We start from the raw sequence: 20,138 nt of genomic DNA, 5'->3' as shown, positions 1-20,138 counted from the left end.
TCATATCCATTTATGTTTCTAAGTAATACCAAAAGCATACCCAGGGAAAAGTTACAGTGAAAATAAAAAGATACAAATTAGAGTAATTGAATTATGAGGAAACTCCAGTGCAGGCTGAGATAAAGATTAAACAAAACAACAAAAACAAACAAAATAAATTAAACAAAAAAACCAGATTAATTCAGTTCCTGAGCAACTGATTCTGCTCTGAAGCTGTGCCTCATGACAAGGACAGCTTGCCTTGTAGATGACACCAAGTTAAGTGGGATTGTTGATCTGCTGGAGCATAGGAAGGCCCTACAGAGGGATCTGGACCAGCTGGTTCATTGGGCTGAGGCCAATTATATGAAGTTTAACAAGATCAAGTGTTGGGTCCTGCATTTGGGTCACAACAACTCCAGGCAGCACTACAGGCTCAGGGAAGAGTGGCTGGAAAGATGCCTGGTGGGAAAGGGATCTGGGGGTGTTGATTGACAGCCGGCTGAACATGAGCCAGCAGTGTGTCCAGGTGGCCAAGAAGGCCAACAGCATCCTGGCTTGTATCAGGAATAGTGTGGCCAGTAGGACTAGGGAAGTGATGATCCGCCTGTACTTGGTGCTAGTGGGGCACCACCTTGAATAACGTGTTCAGTTTTGGGCCCCTCACTACAAGAAAGACATTGAGCATTGAGGTACTGGAGAGAGTTCAGAGGAGGGTGACGAGGCTGGTGAGGGGTCTAGAGCACAAGTCTGATGAGGACCAACTGAGGGAACTGGGGCTGTTTAACCTGGAGGAGGCTAAGGGGAGACCTTATCACTTGCTCCAACTACCTGCAAGGAGGTTGTAGCATGGAAGGTATTGGTCTCTTCTTCCAATTAACAAGTGATAGGATGAGAGGAAGCACCCCCCAAGTTGTGCCAGGGGAGGTTTGGATTTGGTACTAGGAAAAATTTCTTCATGGAAAGGATTGTAAAGCCCTGGAAGATGTTGCCCATCATCCCTGGAGGTGTTTAAAAGATGTGTAGATGTAGTGTTCAGGGACATGGTTTATTGTTTGACTCGACAGTGTTAGGTTAACAGTTGGACTGGTTGATCTTAAAGGTCTTTTCTAACTTAAATTCTATGATTCCATAAGGAAAGACACACAGAATTCGGCCACTTGCTTACACCCAGGACCAACTAAGATACAAGCTTAAAAAGATCTTTTTTTACAGCAGAGCCAGGCTGTTAGGAACAGAAAGAAGGCAGAAGGCTTCATAGGCATCTCTCATATGTATCTGTTATGTTCATTGTTTTACATTGGATGTATAGTTTATATGGTCCTTCTATATAAACAGATAGGGAAAAACTACTCTAAAGATCCAAAAAGAATACATAAATATCAGCTTCCTATGCCTACCACATGCCTTCTACCTACCACCCTTGGACTCAAAAACAGGCTGTTTTTTGAGGTCTGCTCTTCTGCTCATTCTTACCTATTCTGCCTTCCTAAGTTTCCAGGCTCTGGGACAACACACCAGTGTGTTCATCCCTGGTATGAAGGAAGTTTGATTAGAAAGCAGAGTAAATGTAGGCAAGGCAACAACAATAAAAAAGTGAGAAACAAAGTGCTCAGTCACAGAGCCATCCTGCACTGCAGCTGCCTCAGCAAACAGATTACCTTCCTCTGTCCCCACTCTGCAAGACCAAATGTCTTACTAATAGACAGCAGTTAATCATCAGATATGAAATTCATCTCTCTTGATAAGGAGATTTAGAGGAGAGATCATTATGTAATAAGAACATGTTTTGTAGATAGGAAAACAACTAGATGACTGCAACATCACACTGAAAATAATTTTATAAGATCCTTCATACCTACTGCTTTTCCACTCTAAAAAATACAGCTACAACCCAAAATGCACTCAGAATTTTGGTTAAATAAGCATTTCTCCCTCTTAAAAGAACTTAAGGATTTCAACTACCATGAAATCTTATAAAAGTCAAAACAGACAAATAAGTATTTCTTAAGGGTAAGTGTAGTGCCAAAGACAGCTTATAGATGTCAACATGTTAAATCACTTCAAATGTTTAAACACAGTGAAATTGTCTGGAAATCATACACATACCTCCAGCCTTACAAACCACATTCCTCAAACCTTACTCAGATCTACAAACAGCAGCTCTCGCCTTTCAGAGCTTCACTATAATTGCTTAGATGCAAAAACAGAAGCACAGAGACCCCTGGGTCTAATTGCATTTGGGGAATAATTTATGTCAGAGATATGCAGAAAAGCATATAGCCAAAGGCTAACCATCAGTACCATCAAGCTCTCCTACATCAAGAAAGTTGGGCAAGCAAAGAGAAGAGAGTATATGAAGAGTGTGCTCTCAGAAACGACAGAGGTTTCCTGATGATGTGTCTAACAGAGGCAATAAGGGTTCATTATGATCACCTGTTGCAGCTTCCCTTATATGTAACCCATAAGATTTCCCAATACAAAGTCCTGTTAAAAGTAGACCTGCCTTTAGAAAATAAAATAAAATAAATAAATAAAAAAATCCTTTGTTTAAACTTGTTTAATGATGAAAAACTTTAAGAACTTAGTAGTTTAATATGTGCTGTTAGTTTAAAAAACTGCACTCCCTGTCTAGTCTCAGGATGCCCAACTTCAAATTTCCAACACCGGTGGTTGTTAAACTTTCTCTCACTTGAGCTAACAGCCCATTATTCCTCACCTTGACATTTCTAGGCAATGATCCAATCACTTATTTTACTCTTTTGGATTCACTCAAGGCAACATATGCTCCAAGAGGCTTTAGAGCACATGGCTTTTTAATGTTTTATATAGTGCAGTGGGCTGCACCTTGCACACATCTCTCACCTGAAGTGCATACAGCAAAACAATAACACTTGTGCACCTCACAGGTAATTTTCCCACCTGTTTTTCTATCTTCTCACATTCACTTAAAGGGCTACTTCCTTGGCTGACTGTCTGCCCAAAAACCCCCCTACCCTGCACAAGCCTTTCCAAAAATCATTATCTCTGGGCCATAGAATCCCTAAACTCACTGTTCCTTGTGGTACAACACCAAATTTGATATGATGAAATGCATACTGACTAGCTGCACTCAGAAACTACCAAATAACCCAAACTGCTTTATATAAGTGGCTCTCAGTCTCCATCATTTACTCCTTTCTTTGTATAGTCATATAATAAATTTTAAGTTATACATTATTCAATAACCAGACTATATTTTCTAAAACACAAACCTGGAAGAAAAATTTTGGCAGGACAGAAGAGCTGATCTTCACCTGAGTGCCACAGAACCACTCACCTGCTCAGTGATGAAGAGGACAATTAAGCACCCGTTCCTTATCAACCCTTCCCCTGAACAATAACCACAAACAGCGTCACCGATGGGCAAGATCCACCACCTTCAATTTTCATAGTAACATATGGTAGAAAGCATTAAAAAATAAAACCCAATCGAACATACAAGCACCTCCGTTCAGGTTATTAAAGCCAAAAGCACCAGCTCTCCGCAGGGGATGCCGGACTAGCGCAGCCTCAACCGGGAAAGGGCACCGGCGGGGGACGAAGCCCCACGGCTGGAGGAGCCCAGCGCGGCGCCCCGGCCGCGGCACTTACTCTCCACCGGGACCGCGCCACAGGCTCGCTCTTCCACCCCTCCCTCGAGTCCTTCTCTCGAGTAATTATTAACAACAACAAAAAAAAAAGGCAGTAAAAGCAGTTGCTCTTAAGAAAGAAGGACTTACCAGGAGCCTCGGCAGGAGAAGAAAAACACCTAAAAGCAGCAGCATCCCCGCCGCGACAGCTGAGGGTTGCTGATGTCAACTCCGCAGCTCAATAGAGCTGGGAGGTGAAGTCCCGCTCCCGCCGCGGCGGGGCTCAGTTCCCGGCTCAGGCAGGGAGCGCACACAGCTCACACCAAGCACGCACACACCCGCACTCCCACGCACACCGGGTACGGGCAGACTCCCACTGATGCCCGCAGGTACAGCCCTGCGGCAGCCCCAGCCTCGCCCCTTCCTTCCCGCAGCACCGCTCTCCTCCTCTGCCGCGCATCGGGGAGGGCTGCAGCCGCCCGGAGCGGCTTACGGCCCCGCCTAGAGGGGACCCGCCTCCACCACCCCGCGGGCGTCCCCCCGTACCTCTAAGGCTGCTGCTGGGCGAATCTCGCCGCCCGTTCCCCAGCGGCTGCCCCTAGCAGTGCCGCCGCCCGCCAGCGCCCCTCGCCGGCGGGAAGCAGCCGGCTGGAGCCCGGGCCGAGCATACCAGGCGGGAGCCGGTGCTGCCGCCGTCCCGCGCTGCGAGGAGGGGGACCGCAGCTCCGCCGCCTGTTCTGCCCCACTCCCCTCTTCTCCTCCTCCCCCTTGGCTCACAGGGGGTGCGCAGCTGCCCGCCTGGGGGGCCCCACCCGCCAGAGCAGGTCTTCCCTCCCGATGGGGCTGGGGAAGGGTGCACAGCGCTCCTGGCTGCGGTAGCTGCGCTCTCCCTCAATGCCATCTCGTTTTCAGCAGCTCGGGAGGCGAGTCAGTGATTTCTCAAAATGGGCTTGGAAGGAGGGCAAAAGGTGTTTACTTCACAATTTTACAATTTTTCAACCATTAGTAAGTATCTGTTCTGTGCACTGGGTGAAGGAAACATCCAAAAGGCAAAACAGTGTTGGAAGTGTAATAATAAAAAGCACTTGTGGTAGCTGTCCTCCCTATAGATATATAGAATCTATCTAAAGCTTCATGACTATCACTTTTAGTAGTTCAAGTGAGCTAGATTTATCAAACACCTACAAGTATTACAAAATATTCCGAATTTCAAAAGCAACCAAGCAGAACAACATCTTGATTCATCCAAATGAACTAAATGATTCATTCACCCTCATAGGCATTCTCAGGCACCTGAAGAGCTCACATAACAGGCATCTAAGACTGATAAAGAAATTAATTCAGCACTTATGTGTACTTCCTCACGTTAAAATAGAGTGTTGAAACCAGTGTAGTAGACACAGGTAGGCCACATGAAAATACTTGAGAGCTTTTCTTTTTCACAGCTATAACTGATTTTAAAACTGATCTAATGTTATCACATTCAAAAAATCCTGATACATGCAACCAAAATCATCTGGTCAGCTTTCAGATTTCACTTTTCACATTTTTAGCATAAAAATTGCAGTTTATGCACAATAGCAATGTAACGTTACTTGTTACCTTCAGTTTCCTAGTGTTACATTTTTAAGAAACTATAGTATTTGCATTATTTCAAATGATGTTTACATTGAGAAGCTTGTACTTAGCAGGTATAATGTTCACTTGGTTAGTATATAAACGCAACCCCTTTGAAGGCTAATTTGAGATTGCTACATGTTATGCTCACAACATTGTTCTTTGACTTGTTCAGGAAAAGCTATACATTAAATGCTCTAAATTAAATGCTCAGGTACATCATGTGTCTGTAATTACCAGAATAACACATTGGTATCCGTAACAGTGTGAATCATTATCAAAAAGAACACAGAGATAAATATGTTTTGTAATGCATGATTTAAGTATTAAAACCTTCAGATTTATGTGGGGTTTTTTTTACATTTTCATCTTATAAATGATGTTAGGAAGGGCTGGTGAAATAAAGGGCTAATGTCCTTTTGCACAGCAGCCTGAGAGCTCAGATACAGCATTATCAACTAGGATACCCATGTACAAGGAGAATTTCTGAGAAACATGAAAGAACTGTTGTGTTTCTGTTGGGGTAGTGTGCTAGGTTAGCTGAAGTTGGGGTAATTTTCCATGCAGTTAGAATCTTTTCTTCTTAGTATCCAGCACAGTCTTTTTTGTTCTGGATTTAGTATGAGAATAAGATAGCACCCTGGGATAGAGTTAAAGTTTTCTTCCAGTAGCTTTGCAGTCTTTGGGATTTGGTATGAAAATGGTATAAGAATTCACTGGTATCTTGGCTGTTGCCAAAGGGACAAAGGACTTTTCAGCTGTCCAGCTGCAAGTGCAAGAAGCTGGGAGGGAACATAGTGGCACAGCACCTAGAATGACATCCACCTTGATCAATCAAGTATTCCATACCATGAATGTCACTCTCTGTATAAATGAGAAGTTGCTTGGGGTGGCCCTTCTTTGATGGCCACCATTCAAGCGGGTCTGCTGCTGGTCCTGCTCCGTGACTTCCCTACACTGCTGTGGTCTCCACGTTTTACTGGACCTGCTGTGCTCACAGTATACACCCTCTGGCGTTCATTGTTGGGAGCACATGTTCCAGGGAAAAAGTGTTGCTCTCCGTTGCTTTTATTATTGTTCAATTAAATCTGTTTCCATTTCAACCCACAGGTCTTTCTTCATTTTCCCTTCACCCCAGGGAAGAAAGGCAAGAGAGTGAGCAGCTCTCTATTGTTTAGCCATCAGACCAGGCAACTGTTTTTAGAGATTGGAGGGCCCATATTATTTTAGTAGCACCACCCCATACAAATCCATATTTGTCTAGCACCCTTTGTGATCCATAACAGACCACATGAACCAAGGGCTTTATAAATCAAGATTACAGAAATCTGTGGCCAGTAACACTAGTATCACTGTAAAGAATTACCCTAGTATGGTCCTGGGCTGCACCTTTATTGAGAATAGCTCATAGGATTCATGGTCCTTTTCCTGAGTGCTATGGCAATGCTCTTGTCCTTTGGGACAGTAGTTTTCCAGTTGATTTTCTTCTCTGGATATGAGACTGCTAACTCCACACACCAGAAATCAAGGAACTTAAACATTTATTGATATCCTGGTTCATACAGCCACAACGTCTTCCAAAGGTCAAGAACCTGCACAAATTACAGAGTTCAGTTCAATAATGTTAATGAACAAAACCTAGTTTCATTTCAGGCAGCATTACAGAGTGCTCTGCAAGCTTTTATTTCTCCTACCTTAACCTAATCTATCAGTAAATATCAGAAAACTAGGCTAGCAATGCAATTTGCTAAACCAAAAGGTTTTGAGTAAGAAATCGTGTGGCATGGAATAGAAAATAGATTTTTTTTTTTTTTAATAAGCACCCATAGCTATTAAGAGCAAGAGCTTCTGTGAGGTAACTATTTACATTTCACTCCTAAATAATGCAGGTGCTAGGAGCAGAATTTGAGAAAAAGATTTTAAAATAAAACTTTGTCAAGGAAGCTGAGATATGTTATTTCTCATCATCCAGTTGAGCACTCCCTGGGCTATTTTCCAAAAGTAGAATTGCAGCCTTAATGAAAAGAGAGAAGTGTGCCTTTTACTAACTGTCATTGCTCAAGGTTTTGAGCTGTCTCTCAGTGGAGATCTTCATTAAAAAAAATATATATATATAAAAAAAAAAAACCCACAAAAAAACAGAGACTTCAGCAATGACTTTCATCAGTCAGAAAGTTATGGAAGCGACTTCAATAGAAGTGTCCTATTTCTGTGGGGTTCTTTTCAGTGTTTTAAGATCTTGTGTGTTCTGCATTTTAAATGAAGAACTTTTTGGCATTTCTGTAAAAAGGCTCCCTGTTCAAATTTTAATGTGGCTTTTGATACTGATGTACTTCTCTCTGCTGCCAGTTAAATGGGGAAAAAAGGTCAAATTCTTGTTTTGAAAAAATGCCCGTTTTGATGCACTAATGAATAATAAGGCAAAATAACATTTCAAGAAGAAATACAGTGGCTGCTGGGGAAGAAATAGCGCCGCTATGTTTCTTGAAACCACTTATCACCTTGTTCAGCATTCCTTCTTGAAGGAAGACAGATTTATCCAATCAGTGTTATTATGCCTGCTGTTCCAATTTTATTAAAATATATTTGATTTCTTTTGAGATTGTTTTTTCACAATTCTTGCTTGATGAGTGTGTGGCATATGGGGCTTGTTGGAATTTGACATAACCCTGTCAACTATGGTTTTTTTCACTGTATGTCATAAACGCTCATGAGATCAGTGCAACCAAGCAGCTGTGGGATCCAGACCCACCTGCTTATCCTAGGACTTGAATTTTGTGTTTATAACAACAGTATTGGGCTGTGAGTCAGATGTTCTTGTCCCTGAGCCTCCTTGCCCCACCACTTTTACTTAAGCGACACAAAGAGGTTTTCTTATTACAAAGCCAAGAAACTTACCCCTGAGAGGAAACTAATATTTTTCAAGCTTCATTCCAGTTATTCCCTGTTGTCTTAGCACTCTTTTCCTCTCCATACTGAATAAGTGTTGTGAAAAGCAAGATGAGGATGCAGAAAATGTTATACAGGAAGAATGAATCCTTCTCTTGTACAATAGGGCAATATTTTGAAAAGGCAGTTATTTAAGGTTCTTCTTAATGTTAGTTACTACATGAACAGGAAAATTATATGCCACTGGCTTAGAAATGAAAAAGGGGGAACAAATGACATTAGCTGTTCCAAGACAAGGCCATTTCTGTTTCAGCCAGTGAAAAGATTTAGAAAAGCAGGTATTTACCAAAAGCTTTTCAGGGCAATTACAGTGTCCTCAGTTATTTTTAAAGGAGAAGTTAAAAGCAGACTTAGAGATATATCAAATGCAGCAACACATTTGTACTTCTTTTTCTCACATCATACAATGTGGAATTTATTTATTTGCTCCTGCTTTTCTTTAGTACATTTAAAAGAAAAAGAATAGGAGACTGAATTACAGCCTAGAATGAACTCCTGCAAGCCTTATTACTGTGTGTACTATTTGCTTAGACAATTATTTTTATGTCAGCTGTGGCATTCTTTGCACAAGCAAGAACCATGCAAAGTGAGTAAGAGCTGTAGGATGAAATGCTGCATAAAGAAATGTTCATCTAACATCCAGGTGCCCCGTGTTTTGCAATAGGATGTCAAGAAGTGTTCCTTGAGAAAACACTGAATGAACCATTAAAAGAACTTGAACATGTATGACACATCTGCAAAACATAAACTGGGAGCACAACATATAATTTAATCCTAAATGTACTAAGGTACTTTTTAGAATTGCCGTTTTACTTCAAAATAGCTAACTATAGTTCTATCAATTAGCACATCCATCAGCAAATTATCTGTATTTTTCACAAATGTTTAATTGCAATGAATTTTAACAGCCTCTACAAAGTCCAAAGACATTTCATTAAACCAATTGATTTCCTATATACAAAATTTGTAAGGTTCATCACGAAGATAGCTCAAGTCACCTAAATTATGTTAGTGATCATCTGTCAGTTGACAAGATTTAGGCCTTTTCAAAGATGCAGAGGAAAAAAACAAACAAAACCTAAAATTCCACACAATACAGAATGAGCAGAAACAGTCTTCTCCTAGCTAATTATTTATTTTTTTCTCACACTTAACCTCAATATTTCTGCTGGAGCTGTGAAAGAGTTATGCCATTTCTTCTAAAAAACACTTCCCTAAAATTTTACCAGATGCCTATAGTTACTTTGATTGAAAATGCATACACAGGACCCTTAGAGTCTGTCAATAATATGCAGCTTGCAAAAATTTCTAGGGTTTCAGGCAGAACTCTTCCTTCTATTTGCTGTCACTGAACTTCTCTAGGGTCAAGATATTTCACCAACATCTTTGCATCATCTTGACTCGCTGTACCACTTTGATATATGTTAACCAGAAAATGAATCTATAAAAGTACAGGGTTCATGCACTGGATTAACAGAGTGTACCAACTCACTGATCCTCAAATTTGTCTTTCATCTATGGAAGATTTCTGCTGCAAGCAAAGATAATTGTTAACACCAACACCAATCATTTCAAGCAAGGTTTATACCCAATGCTTTCCATTCCGGTCAGAAACTGAAAGGTCATTTTAGCTCAAATAAATTGGGTCAACTTGTCTTTGGCAAAAAAAACTGCTTAGGAAGTGAGAAGCTGCATTCTGCATTTGAAACAGGGTTTAGAAAAATAACTAAGGTGGCAAACATATCTTCACAGCAAAAAATGTGTCCATTTATTTTATAAAATATTCTTCACCCTTTGGAAAACTCAATGACATGGCAAGAGTCACTGATTTGTCTTTCATTTGCATTATGTTTTGCTCAAAGTACTTGTTCACGCTTGTAGCTTTATAAGATAATTTTTGCTAAAACTGTCATCTTGAATGAAGTGTTTCTTCAACGTCATTTAAGTGGCTTACAAACACAGCCTGTGTTGCCTTGAACACTATAGAAAGATAATGCTTTCTATAGGCACTTTTCTATACAAATGTCCAATATTCTCTTTGTAGAAAGCACTTTTTCCATAGTAAACTCTCCTTCTTAGAGTCCTTAGGGCACAATCACATCTCTTTTCTGGCTGTCCCTCCCTTAGCACATGAAGACAACTGCTAGTCCCTGTATTTCCAGTTCAGAAAAGCCTTTTAGTCCAACAAGTTTCTTTTCATACTTTTCTGTTCTATGTTGGACAGTACTCGGGACAATGTTTTTTATTGTCTCAGCAAGAATGATGAGAAAGTATGTTCAATGTCTCTTCCTATTTAGTTGGAATAAATGTTCAATGCCTGAAACTAGGACTGTGACAGAGATGAATCATTAAGATTTCTCACTGCCTAACAGTAGCTCCTAGCGTAGGTATAGGGAGACAATTACTCTGAAAAAGATAATTTAAAAAAAATCTTTTGATACCTGGGGAAAATGAGCCCATGTTTGGTTAAAAGGCTACGTTTGTGTGATAACCTGCAAAAACTGAAAGATGAAACCCGCTGTTCACTACTTTTTTCTCTGTTCTTCACTGGTGTCCTGCCCTCTCCCTTGCTCTGCTGCCTGTCTAACCTCTTAGCAAGCCAATGTAGAAAACTAGCAGAAAGTTAATCAGTTTTTGTAGCTGCTGATTTAGTGAGCCCCATCCTCAGGGTCAGGAGCTGATGGAGGACCAGAGAACTCTGCCTGGAAAGGCAGAGCTGTGCTGCTGAGGAAGGAAACCGAGGGACCACTCCATGTGCTGGCACTGAGCCTTCACATCAGCTCAGCTGTCTTGTGGTGTTTGCTCAGACTGAAAAGTAATGTGTGTTTGGTTTGTTGTTTGTTTTCCAAACAACAAGAAAAAGATCACTGAAATGTAAATGCATCCATGTAACGTTCTTGCCAGTTTTTAATTTAACATATAGTGGTATGGCATTTTGCATCAGCTGTATTAGGAACAATGTCAGGAGTGTATCCTAGTCCTCTAATGGTTATTTTCACCTCAGTAAAGCAAATAATAACTTAAAAGATAAGTGCTCTGGTCATGGTAAAGAACCATATGTTTATTTTAACTTTCATGCAGTTAAGGTCTTGCGTTCAAGAAAAGAATAGAGGTGTGCCTGCTTTTAGCAGGTGATTCTGCAGCATTTCTAAATTATAAAAGCCTCAGATTAAGAAGTTTTAATGCACAGTGCACGATAAAAAAATTCATAGACTAGATGTTTTTAAACAAATAATTTTTAAAACAATTCTTATATTTACTTAAATGTTTAAACATCATAAAACATGTTGTCTTCAAACGTGTGTTGTAGGAGTTTTTGGACACAAGCTCTCATAATTTATAATCTTACAGCAAGCATTTTTATGACTGCTTGAATAACATTTAAAACAACAGCATATTCCATGCATTTTAAGATACATTTAATATAATTTAACAGGAGCAAATGAAGAGTTAGAAACATGTGACCAAGCAGCCTTGGTACACTCTGATGTCTACCCAATAAGCTCACTGAAGGTCATTTTCTTTAACACACCGTACCATTCTCAGTTATCTTGAGAAATAAAACAGTTGTCTCAAAAATCATTGGAATTTATGACCCTCCATAGTCATATCAATAGCCTCACTAAGGCTTTATCTATTTCTGGTTCTTTGACTTGGAAGGTTATGCATGTACCTAAGTAAACCAAATAGCAATTGAGAATTTCAATATAGGGATCACACACTGTTTGTAAACTATCTGTGGCGAATTTTGATTTCTAAGAGGGACTCATTCAATAAATTTTGAACAAACAAATCTGGAACCATTCTAAATGGAACCCAGGCAGTTCCAGTTATTAAAAACAAAAACAAAACCACAACAGAAAAAACAACACCAAACAAACAAACAAACAAAAACCTTATGAAATTTATATACTTGAAGCTATTGATTTTAAAATTCTGATAACTGGCAATTCCCACTAAATTGTCTTGCACTTTGTTTCGCTAAACAATGTTTTGGAAAAGTAAAATATATTCTATAATGCTTATTTTATCTACTTGGGAAACCAAGTGTTTTGCACTCACACTTACAATTACATATTGAATTTCTAAATCCAGAATTACAGCTATAATTAGTCCAAAAATGTTAATACATAATTATGCTTTATAATACATGTGAAAATTAGTAATGCATCCTAAATATAGTGTGCATTGCCATATTCTCATTTCCTTATCTCCCTGGAACAAAGGCATCACTTTTATAACAAGAAAAAGAAAAAGACATAGGATGGAGAATGCCTAGTCATATCATCTGTGCTAGGTTTTTGCTTCAGCATTCTGCTCTTTAGCTGATCCTGCTGTTCTTGTTTTCTATTTACTGAATCATGAGAAAAATGACTGAAGTGGAACCAATGATAAACCGGACATGCATTTTCCTCTCATGCTCTAAGAAAGACGATATTCAAAGGCCTTCAGATAACACTTCCCACCCTCCTGCCTTTTTAGTGTCTCTAATTGCCAAGTATTACTGAATAAAACCATGCTGGCAGCTATTCTGCACCACTTAGAGAATCACAGAATCACAGAATCATGGAATGTTACGGATTGGAAGGGACCTCAAAAGATCATCTAGTCCAATCCCCCTGCCGGAGCAGGAACACCTAGATGAGGTTACACAGGAATGTGTCCAGGTAGGTTTTGAATGTCTCCAGAGAAGGAGACTCCACAATCCCCCTGGGCAGCCTGTTCCAGTGCTCTGTTACCCTTACTGAGAAGAAGTTTCTTCTCAAATTTAAGTGGAACCTTTTGTGTTCCAGTTTGAACCCATTACCCCTTGTCCTATCATTGTTTGCCACTGAGAAGAGCCTGGCTCCATCCTCGTGACACTCACCCTTTATATATCTGTAAACATTAATGAGTCACCCCTCAGTCTCCACTTCTCCAAACTAAAGAGACCCAGCTCCCTCAGCCTTTTCTCATAAGAGAGATGCTCCACTCCATCATCTTTGTTGCCCTGTGCTGGACCCTCTCCAGCAGTTCCCTGTCCTTCTTGAACTGAGGGGCCCAGAACTGGACATAATATTCCAGATGTGGTCTTGCCAGGGCAGAGTAGAGGGGAAGGAGAACTTCTCTCAACCTACTAACCACCCCCCTTCTAATACACCCCAGGATGCCATTGGCCTTCCTGGCCACAAGGGCACAGTGCTGGCTCACGGTTATCCTGCTGTCCACGAGGACCCCCAGGTCCCTTTCCCCTATACTGCTCTCTAATAGGTTCCCCAACTTATACTGGAACCTGGGGTTGTTCATAACCAGATGCAAGACTCTACACTTGCCCTTGATATATTTAATTAAATTTTTCCCCGCCCAACTCTCCAGCCTGTCCAGGTCTCGCTGGATGGCAGCACAGCCTTCTGGCGTGTCAGCCACTCCTCCCAGCTTCGTGTCATCAGCAAACTTGCTGATAGTACACTTTAGTCCCTTGTTCAAATCACTGACGAATATATTGAATAATACAGGTCCCAGTACTGACCATTGAGGCACTCCACTAGATACAGGCCTCCAACTAGACTCTGCCCCATTGACGACGACTCTCTGGCTTCTTCCCTTCAGCCAGTTCGCAGTCCACCTCACTACCTGGTCATCCAGACCACACTCCCTCAACTTAGCTGTAAGGATGCTGTGGGAGACTGTGTCAAATGTTTACAGAGTATAGCTTGAGGTTTGGAGAAAAGTGTTGTTTCCAGAAGTCTGCAGGGAGCCCTGACTACAGCACCTGGGGGGCAGTAGATGTGCTAGACCCTCACCCAGCCACTCCATCACTCCCCTCCTCAGGGCAGGGAGGGAAAATAACACAGAAAAGCTCATGGGTCACGATAAAGACATGGCAATCACTCACCAACTACTGTCACGGGCAAAACAGATTACTTGGGTGAGATTAATTTAATCTATTGCCCATTAAAAATAGAGTAGGATGGTGATAGACAAGAACAAAACTAAATCCATCTTCCCCGCAACCCTCTCTTCTTCCAAGGCTCAACTTTACTTCTTTGCTCCCAACTCTTCTACCATCTCTCCACCAAGCAGTGCAGGGAAATCAGGAACCAGGGCTGTAGTCTGTCTGTACCAGCTCCTCTCTGCCACTCCTTTCTCCTCACTCTTTCCCCTATTCAAGCCTGGGGTCCTTCTCACGCAATACAGTCCTTCATGAACTTCTCCAACACGGGTCCTTCCCACAGGCTGAAGTTCTACAGGAACGGTTCCAGCACAGGACTTTTTCCAAGGGGTGTAGTCATCCACAAACAGACTGCTCCTGTATGGGGTTCTCTCCACAGGCCACAGCTCCTGTCAGGAGCCTGATCCTGCATGGGCTCTCCATGGGCTGCAGCTTCCACCATGACATGACCACCTGCTCCAACAAGGGGTCCTTCATGGGCTGCTATGTGTATATCTGCTCTGGCATGGTCCTCCACAGGTTGCAGGACAACAACCACCCTCATCATCATCTTTTCCATGGGCTGCAGGGGAATCTCTGCTCTGGCAGCTGGAACACCGCCTCACCCTTCTTCACTGACCTTGGTGTCTGTGGAGATGTTTCGCTCATGTTTTTCTCACTCCTGTCTCGCACAGATGCTGCACAGTGTTTTTCACCCTTTCTTAAACACATTATCACAGAGGCACCGCCAGCTTGGCTGATGGGCCCAGCTTTGGAGCATGCTGGAACCAGCTGTATCTCAGATGGGGGCAGCTCCTGGTGACTTCTCACAGAGACCACCCCACTGCCAGCACCCTGCCACATAAACCCCGTACAGAAGGGTTGCACCATTATTTGGGACCTCTGTGCCAGCACAGGAGGATAGGCTGCGAGCGTGTTCTTCTCTCCCTAGGTAAGAGCTTCAAAAAGAGAACTGTTCTCAAGGATCACCTATTGCTTTCATCTCTTCCTTTGAGGGTGACATTTATATTTGAAACCTAGAGAGATTAATTAGATGCATCACAAACTTTTATTGAGTTTGGTGCCAAGGAAAATACTAAAGAGCTTTTTCCAGAAGAGATCTCCTTCATAACCTACTTGCCCCCCATTTCTTTCTCCTCAGCTTTAATTTTGGAGAAGGTAGAAGGCTTTATAAACACAAAACTACTGCAACCATCCTGAAGGGCAAGCAACAGCTTCTTCTGATGTAGTTCAATGAACTGATTAATTACTGCCACGCACAACATCATTCATTTCTTCAGACAATCACATTCTATGTTTCGTTAGTGCCTCACCCAATGTCCATCGATCACTTTTTCTTCTGTATTGCTAGATACACTTGCTGGTAGCATTTGGCTGCTTGTTCCAGAGAGTGTGCATAGTACTGAGCTTTTACATATAGACAGTACATATGGACCAGTGCAAATTAATTTGATCGTAGACTGTTTTGTCCTGTCATGAAAGCAACAACAAATATATTGCCCTCAGTGAGCCGGTGACCAGTTCCTACAAATTACATTTCATTTTGAAAATTATTTTTCTGCCAAAACCGTAACGTCTGAAATGCAAAATGTCGATCAGCTTTTATTCCAAGTGAAATATGTCTGTATAGTTGCCTGGGAACAAGGACACGACACTGTTCTCTCTGCTTCGTGCTAGAATAATTTTCAAATCTTAGGAAGTCAAGGGGGCAAATGCTCTGCTCTCCTTCCAGCTCAGTAGTTTCTATGTTATGTAGTAATAGTGCTTCTGACTTTCCACAGTCATTTGCAGCATTAGCTTGTGATAAGCCTTTATAAAATACTCAGTCTTGGGGTTGCAAGAAGGTGTGTGACTTTTTTTTTCTGTGCTAGAGTATCTTTCATTTTGCCAGTGGGGTTCACAGCTATTTGTTGACCAGCAGAGGCATTTTGAAATTCAGGTACACTGGGCTTCATGTTCCAAAATGTTCCATGCTGGCTGTCAACTTCTTGTTCCTTCCCTACCATGCTTCTCATTCCTTTTAGTCTGTCTCATGCCTACTCTGTCCATACCATATTCACATATAACACTGTCTCTCCATTGTATTTCTCTGATCATAGAGTCATAGAATCATTTTGGTTGGAAGAGAACCTCAAGATCATCGAGTCCAAACATTAACCCAACACTGATGGTGGCTTTTCTTCTCAAGCCAATGAGGTTACTGAAGTTTGGAAGCAGTCTAAATAGTTAAATGGAGTCTTGCAATTGAAAGTCCTAAACAACTAGCAGCAGTACTACCAAACAATATGTAAAAAATAGAACATTTAGCACATCAACACATTAAGAAAGGAATTGATTCTTATTCTCTCTAAAGCTCATAGTACCATACTTTCAAAGACATACAGCACATAAATCAAAGCACCACTTAGTGCATAGTGCGAGTAAGCATGTGCTCTCAGTTTTCACCTTTGAAGTGATTTCATCAAATGGTTGATCATTTACTTTTACCAAGCACGGTTTTATTGCACTTTTGAAAAATGCATAGCATCAAAAATTTCTTTGTTAACTTGAGTAAAATATTGTTGCTTCATTCTCAACTCAAACACAGCATGTGAGCTATGCTTATAGAAAATAAACTTACTAAAAATCTGAATAATATTAATTGTGAAACAATTTAAACTTCCTATTTATTCATCAGATGTCATAATACTAATGTTACTGGTTTGGAACATTTAAGAGGGTAGGCCACTACAGTGGGTGCCATTCAAACTTACTAGCATTGAAAAATTATTCTACCTTGATGTACATCTTAAATACTGACTACAGAAAATAAATGTTTAAGGCATTTAAGAATGGCCCCTGATCAAGGTTAACCTGGAAATCGACTGTGTATGTCATCATATCACAAAGCTGATCTGACAAATCAAATCAGGTTCTGAGGAAGCCAGCACAGACTTGCAATACAGCCACTCTGGTTCGGGACCGAGCAAGCACCCCGCACTCAGCAGCCGCAGGGGCTGAAGGCATCATCGTGCGGATGTGGTTGCAGTGATTCCAGCTCCACACTTTGTTCCATGGGGCTGGGCCAAGCTGCTTGCACGGACTTGGTGCTGTAGTTCTCTTCTCACTTGTGATCACCGTGTGATTCAACAGTACTCTGACAATTCCAAAAGTACAGAATCTGCTTTAACAGACTATTTGTAGCATGGAAATAGCAAAGTCTCTGTGACAACCTTGAAGCACTCCCCCCATCCCAATTAAAACAAAGAATGGTGTCATACCTTAAACATCTAGTTTTTGATACTTTGGGTGGAAAAGATAGATGGCTGTGGCATCAGACACCTTGTCTTTTTTTTCCCAAGGTTTTGTGAAACGAAACATAGATTTTTAAGATAGAAGCCATTAACAGTGTTGCTGTGAAGGCCTCATGGCCTAATTGGGATGATAGAGATGAACCGTCTGGTGGACAACCAGCGACCAGAATAAACCAGAAATCAACAGCTACCCCTGAGAGGCAAAACAACTCACTTCTGGTCAGTACTGTGAACTTTCCCCTAGTTTGAAGACCCCAGACCCATTTCCAGAAAGAACAGAGGGAGGAGACAAACCGCCCTCTCCTATCCCCCAGGTAAATGAACTGGGTTATAAAATGACCTCACGTGTGACATGAGGTGGCAGTATGTACTGAAATCTTCAACATGACCACACCCTCCAGAGAACGTCATGGGACTGATCAACCTGTGGAGAAGTGATATCTTCCTTTCTCTCTCTCTCTCTGATATCTTAGTTTTTCTCTTCTCTCTCTCAATTTTCATTCTTCTTGACCATAGAAAGGTAATATCTTTTTAAGCTCTGCTGCTAAAGTCTTATTAAGTTTTGTGATATAATAATAGACTTTTGACAAGCCACTAATCACTGTAATTTGTATTCTACCAAATGCTTTTAGTAAATTCATAATTACATTGGACCTCTCGAGTGATTGTCTGTCATTCACTTTGCACAACCACACAGAAATACCCAGAGTTAACTCACACCTGATCTCACATGGTGAGACACATCACGTTCAGAGTTAACTCATCTTTAATCCCACCTGGTGGAACAGGACAGTCGTTGGCACTTCACTGGGCATTTTTTAAAGAATAGTTGAGTGAGCATTCAGCTCTTCAAAGGAATTCTAGTAAGTCACTGCAGTTAACATTAAAGCATCTCTCAGGAAAATAAATAAATAAAAAAATAAATAATCAAAACCTCTGCTGGGGCCAAGCATCCCTGATCTGTCCCACACAAAAGCTGCTACTGATGTTGATTAGCCCAAGATTCCATCTAATTCACCGCTCCGCTCCCTGTGATACCAAGCAGTGAGTGCGTAGGAAGAGAGTAAGAACATGAGCAGCACACACTGAGCCTTCCTCCTGCTTCCAGCCACATGTAGCTTAGGAACTGAGAACAATTAAATACCAGAATTCTACTGATTTTGTGTTCAACACTTCAAAGTCAAAGTGAAGCTTTAAAATGTTTACAACAATTTAAAGGAAAAAATGAGAGATGAGGCATACTGTTTTAGCTGCATTAGGACTCACAGTTTTTACGAGCTGAGCACAAGCATGGAGGATCTGTACAGCCTTGCATGGCCTGCCACCTCTCCAGTATGCCAAATCCTCTTCAAATATTTGGATTTTAATCAACAAGCTATTTGAGCTGCTCTGTTTATTCTCTGTCTTTTCAAGAGCTCCTGTTCTGCATTTGAAAGATGAAAGCCTACAGCTGCTTCAAAATTAGGGTTGTATTTCTGAGCCACCTCTTTAATCACTTTTGCATTTTCTGTTACAGTTCATAGAACTAACTATACTGTCAACCATTAGCATTTTCCAGTTTACAATTTAAAGAAGTGTAATAAAGAATGAAGCATGTTACCGGGTAACTCCCCTTGAAAAGAAGTGTACTGGTTCCTTGGTACAATTTAGCATTACTCTTGTGAAACCAGTGATAGCATTAGTCATTCTTGGGAAGAAAAAAAAAAAAAAAGGTGATTTTTGTTATTGAAATTAAATAAAGAGTTGATCTGTAGGAAAAAAAAAGGAAAATAACCACTCAATAGTTGTGAAACCTTAATAAATCTAAGTCTAAAGCTATCTCAAAAGATGATTTAATACCTCCTCCTCTCTAAAGGCTAGCTAGATGCCTGGCAGATGTTATCTAATGCGTTATTGATCCAGCAAAGGTGATTCCAAACCAAGTCTGCTTCACTGCCTTATTACTCTTATACTTGGATTTTATTTTTCTAATATTTGACATAAATCTCCCTGAGTTCACACTAAAGGCATTATTTTTTGTCTTGACTTTCATCATACATTGGCCCATTAATAACCTTTTTTGGTGAATCGCTATGCAGTCAGAGACATGTACGAGGAAGACTGGGCAAGGGATACAAAACAAATGCAGTTCCTCAACAAATCACATTTTCTACACTTCCTTTTGGTCTTGCTGCCTTCAGGGAGAATTACTTCTCTGTCCCTGTCCCACCCTCACACTGGGCTGAGAGTTGCATTCAATGCCCGATCAACACACAGCAGAACAACATAGTGGCCCTCTGTGCCCTTCATGGTATTCTTCCCTGTATTTAGTTATTTATAACTTCATGTTTGTGTTCCTATTTATTGTAACTCCTTATTTTTTTTCTGCAGCATAACTGCCTAGACCACTAGTCTCGATTTTGTGTTTGTGCATTTGATGTCCTTGTTTTACAGATAGTACTTTATACTTTTTATTAAATTTCTTTTTGTTGATTTCTCCTACCTATTCAGTATTTTAAGCTTGGATCCTGTCACTCAATGTGCTTATGACTCCTTTCAGCATGCTGTCATTAAAAAGCTTTTGTAAGTACTGTTTTTATTCCATGATTCGTGTAATTGCAAGTAATACCAATGAGCACTTGGGGCGAAAAAGCACACATCTTCTTGTGTTTATTCCTCCCACTTTGATAACCCCTTATTAGGAATGATTCGTTACTTTTTCCTCAGATGATATATTATGTGGGAGAGCATAAAAAGACAAATATACTACAGAATAAC

This window comes from Nesoenas mayeri (genome assembly GCF_963082525.1).
Source record: "Nesoenas mayeri genome assembly, chromosome: 1".
Taxonomy (NCBI): Eukaryota; Metazoa; Chordata; class Aves; order Columbiformes; family Columbidae; genus Nesoenas; species Nesoenas mayeri.
The sequence above is the reverse complement of the archived record's forward strand: the minus strand, read 5'-3'. Positions refer to the sequence as shown.